The following is a 5,000-nucleotide window of genomic DNA, read 5'->3' as shown; positions in this document are numbered from 1 at the left end:
ACCCACGGTCCCCCTCCACCGGGCTTAATAGTCCACAACCGAGACCCAGGGCCTTCCCCGCTCTCAACCACCTCCACCCACGGTCCCCCTCCACCGGGCTTAATAGTCCACAACCGAGACCCAGGGCCTTCCCCGCTCTCAACCACCTCCACCCACGGTCCCCCAAGACGCACGTTCCAAGCCTTAACCCTCAGACCATCCACCCCCCGGGGGGGACCCCACACCCACCTGACCCCAACTCACTCCCACCAAAACCACCACCACCGCCACCGCCTCAACGGCCTGCCCCACCCAGCACTCCCACACACACACCTGCCCCACCAACGCTCCACACACGCTTTCTTCCCTCTCCCCGACCCGACCCAAGCCATCGCACCGCACCGGGTGAGGGCCTAAGCTTCCTCGCCCGCCCCCCCGCCCCCGACACGCAGGCAGGCAGAGGGAAAGGCCTCAGCGCCCCCCAGGACCGTCGCGCCGCCTTGGCCTCACGGCTTCCCTGCTCCCGCACGGCAGACACACGCCCCGCTCTACCCCCGCTGGGGCCAAAAGCTGCCTACGGCACCTGGGATTCCCAGGCGGTCACCCATCCAGGTACTAGCCAGGCCCGGGACGGTTTACCTTCCGAGATCGGACGAGATCGGGGGCATTCGGTCCGGTATGGCCGTAGGCCCCCGCCTCCCCGGGCTTTAGCGTCAGCAGCCTGGCCTCAGTCAGCCGGGCCCAAACAATTAACCCGGAGGCCGGGCCGAGGGAAAACTTCCTCCGAGCCGGCCCAAGGGGAAGGGAGGACGAGGACGCCGGGCCCGGGAGGTGACAGGACGTGCACGTCAGACCCGGGAAGCTGTGCGCCCCGAGGTTAACCCCCGGGCCGGGGCGGGGAGAGAAAAATGTTCTAAGTCCGGTAGGGACAGCAGGTCAACCCCGGTCCGAGGCGGGGAGAGAAATTTTCCAAGTCCGGCAGGGACAGCAGGTCAACCCCGGCCGCCGTAGCAGAGGTTGACCTGGTGTCCGATTCGCTCCCCGGGCACCAGGTCAACCTCGGGCGCTTTAGCGGAGGTTGACCTGGTGTCCGATTCGCTCCCCGGGCACCAGGTCAACCTCGGGCGCTTTAGCGGAGGTTGACCTGGTGTCCGATTCGCTCCCCGGGCACCAGGTCAACCTCGGGCGCCTTAGCAGAGGTTGACCTGGTGTCAGATTCGCTCCCCGGGCACCAGGTCAACCTCGGGCGCTTTAGCAGAGGTTGACCTGGTGTCCGATTCGCTCCCCGGGCACCAGGTAAACCGTGGCCGCTTTCAGCGGAGGTTGACCTGGTGGCCGATCCCCTCCTCGGGCTCCAAGTCCGGCAGGGACAGCAGGTGAACCCCGGCCGCTTTAGCAGAGGTTGACCTGGTGTCCGATTCGCTCCCCGGGCACCAGGTAAACCGTGGCCTCTTTCAGCGGAGGTTGACCTGGTGGCCGATCCCCTCCTCGGGCTCCAAGTCCGGCAGGGACAGCAGGTCAACCCCGGCCGCTTTAGCAGAGGTTGACCTGGTGTCAGATTCGCTCCCCGGGCACCAGGTCAACCTCGGGCGCTTTAGCAGAGGTTGACCTGGTGTCCGATTCGGTCCCCGGGCACCAGGTAAACCGTGGCCGCTTTCAGCGGAGGTTGACCTGGTGGCCGATCCCCTCCTGGGGCTCCAAGTCCGGCAGGGACAGCAGGTCAACCCCGGTCCCAGGCGGGGAGAGAAAAAATTTCTAAGTCCTTCAGGGACAAGAGGTCAACCCCGGTTCCGAGCGGGAGAGAAAAATTTTCCAAGTCCGGCAGGGACAACAGGTCAACCCCGGTTCCGGGCGGGGAGAGAAAAATTTTCTAAGTCCGGCAGGGACAGCAGGTCAACCCCGGCCGCTTCAGCGGAGGTTGACCTGGTGTCCGATTCGGTCCCCGGGCACCAGGTCAACCGTGGCCGCTTTCAGCGGAGGTTGACCTGGTGGCCGATCCCCTCCTCGGGCTCCAAGTCCGGCAGGGACAGCAGGTCAACCCCGGCCGCTTTAGCAGAGGTTGACCTGGTGTCCGATTCGCTCCCCGGGCACCAGGTAAACCGTGGCCGCTTTCAGCGGAGGTTGACCTGGTGGCCGATCCCCTCCTCGGGCTCCAAGTCCGGCAGGGACAACAGGTCAACCCCGGTCCCAGGCGGGAGAGAAAAATTTTCTAAGTCCGGCAGGGACAACAGGTCAACCCCGGTCCCAGGCGGGAGAGAAAAATTTTCTAAGTCCGGCAGGGACAACAGGTCAACCCCGGTCCCAGGCGGGAGAGAAAAATTTTCTAAGTCCGGCAGGGACAACAGGTCAACCCCGGTCCCAGGCGGGAGAGAAAAATTTTCTAAGTCCGGCAGGGACAACAGGTCAACCCCGGTCCCAGGCTGGAGAGAAAAATTTTCTAAGTCCGGCAGGGACAGCAGGTCAACCCCGGCCGCTTTAGCAGAGGTTGACCTGGTGTCCGATTCGGTCCCCGGGCACCAGGTCAACCTCTGGCGCTTTAGCAGAGGTTGACCTGGTGTCAGATTCGCTCCCCGGGCACCAGGTCAACCTCGGTCGCTTTAGCAGAGGTTGACCTGGTGTCCGATTCGCTCCCCGGGCACCAGGTAAACCGTGGCCCGCTTTCAGCGGAGGTTGACCTGGTGGCCGATTCCCTCCTCGGGCTCCAAGTCCGGCAGGGACAGCAGGTCAACCCCGGTCCCAGGCGGGGAGAGAAAAAATTTCTAAGTCCGGCAGGGACAACAGGTCAACCCCGGTCCCAGGCTGGAGAGAAAAATTTTCCAAGTCCGGCAGGGACAGCAGGTCAACCCCGGCCGCTTCAGCTGAGGTTGACCTGGTGTCCGATTCGCTCCCCGGGCACCAGGTAAACCGTGGCCGCCTTTCAGCGGAGGTTTACCTGGTGGGCCGATCCCCTCCTCGGGCTCCAAGTCCGGCAGGGACAACAGGTCAACCCCGGTCCCAGGCGGCAGAGAAAAATTTTCTAAGTCCGGCAGGGACAACAGGTCAACCCCGGTTCCGAGCGGAGAGAAAAAATTTCTAAGTCCGGCAGGGACAACAGGTCAACCCCGGTCCCAGGCGGCAGAGAAAAAAATTCTAAGTCCGGCAGGGACAACAGGTCAACCCCGGTACCGGGCGGGAGAGAAAAAATTTCTAAGTCCGGCAGGGACAACAGGTCAACCCCTGGTCCCAGGCGGGAGAGAGAAAAAATTTCTAAGTCCGGCAGGGACAACAGGTCAACCCCTGGTCCCAGGCTGGCAGAGAAAAATTTTCTAAGTCCGGCAGGGACAACAGGTCAACCCCGGTCCCAGGCGGGAGAGAAAAATTTTTCTAAGTCCGGCAGGGACAACAGGTCAACCCCGGTCCCAGGCGGCAGAGAAAAATTTTCTAAGTCCGGCAGGGACAACAGGTCAACCCCGGTCCCAGGCGGGAGAGAAAAATTTTCTAAGTCCGGCAGGGACAACAGGTCAACCCCGGTCCCAGGCGGCAGAGAAAAATTTTCTAAGTCCGGCAGGGACAACAGGTCAACCCCGGTCCCAGGCGGGAGAGAAAAATTTTCTAAGTCCGGCAGGGACAACAGGTCAACCCCCGGTCCCAGGCGGCAGAGAAAAATTTTCCAAGTCCGGCAGGGACAACAGGTCAACCCCGGGTCCGAGCGGGAGAGAAAAATTTTCTAAGTCCGGCAGGGACAACAGGTCAACCCCGGTCCCAGGCGGCAGAGAAAAAATTTCTAAGTCCGGCAGGGACAACAGGTCAACCCCGGTACGGGCGGGAGAGAAAAAATTTCTAAGTCCGGCAGGGACAACAGGTCAACCCCGGTCCAGGCTGGAGAGAAAAAATTTCTAAGTCCGGCAGGGACAACAGGTCAACCCCGGTCCCAGGGCGGGAGAGAAAATTTTCTAAGTCCGGCAGGGACAACAGGTCAACACCCGGTTCCGGGCGGGGAGAGAAAAAATTTCTAAGTCCTGCAGGGAGAACAGGTCAACCCCGGCGCTTTAGCGGAGGTTGACCTGGTGTCCGATTCGGTCCCCGGACACCAGGTCAACCTCTGGCGCTTTCAGCGAGGTTGACCTGGTGGCCGGCTGAGCTCTGGAAGTCCGAATGGGTTGAATTTGACCCGTGCAGCCGACCTAGAGTTCCAGGCGGTCGGCCGCTTTTGTGAGTCGTTCCCGCCTGTTGCCGCTGGGGGACTTTTCACGTATAAGGTTACGACAGGTACCGGGAGAATAGTAAGAGAAGGCTTGTCTGGCTCCAGCCTTTAGAGACGTACACGTGAGAGAGACCGACCGTCGTGTGAAGGACCCTTCCCGGGGACTCGGACGAGGGACCCGGGCGGACGTCTGCGGGGACGTCTGCGGCGGTTCGGGGTGTCGTCTCGGGCCCGATCCTCCGGAGAGGGGGGCTCTCGAGGGAGGCTCGGCGCACGTCCGCGGGGACGGCCGCCGGGAGCGAGGCCCCGCTCCTCCTTCCGATCGATGGGGCGCTCGCGGACGAGACGGAGAGGGCCTTCGCGGGCCGGCACCCTTCCCGCGGCGGGCAGGGATCGCCGCCGGTGTTCAGGCGGACCTGGGACCCCTGCTCCTCCTTCTCTTCCGCACCCGTGCTTGGAGGGACGTTCCCCGGCAGGGGGGGGACCCCTTCCACCCCCACGGGGGCTCGTCGGGGCAACGGGCGCGGGCCCGTCCCACGGCCCCCCTCGTGCGCTGCGTCCTTGACGGGGCGGGTCGGCGGTCCGAGCCGCCACCCCCCCTCCGGCTGTCCATCTCCGCTTCTGTCGGGCGAGGCCGAGCGGCACCGTCAGCCCACCCAGGGGTCCGAAAGCCCGGCCCGCCGCGAGGCGCGGCGGGGTCACCACACACACGGCGGCTAGAGCGAGCAGGGGTGCGCTGCGGTCCTCCGCCTCGCGGTGGGACCCTCGGACCACCCTCTCGCTGGATCCCCGGTACGGTGGCCCCCCGCTGCCCTCCAGGGCCCGGGGTCGCTGCCTT

General features: G+C 63.9%; 1 non-coding gene across 1 annotated transcript; it reads right to left on the bottom strand.

Moving 5' to 3' along the window:
- Positions 1 to 550: 550 nt before the first annotated feature.
- Positions 551 to 669, bottom strand: LOC142009786 (5S ribosomal RNA). The gene has a single exon (XR_012644564.1). It is a non-coding gene; the product is annotated as a 5S ribosomal RNA (ribosomal RNA).
- Between the last annotated feature and the right edge of the window lie 4,331 nt (positions 670 to 5,000).

Source organism: Carettochelys insculpta, chromosome 2 (genome assembly GCF_033958435.1).
Source record: "Carettochelys insculpta isolate YL-2023 chromosome 2, ASM3395843v1, whole genome shotgun sequence".
In the NCBI taxonomy this organism is placed as follows: Eukaryota; Metazoa; Chordata; order Testudines; family Carettochelyidae; genus Carettochelys; species Carettochelys insculpta.
The sequence above is the reverse complement of the archived record's forward strand: the minus strand, read 5'-3'. Positions and strand labels throughout refer to the sequence as shown.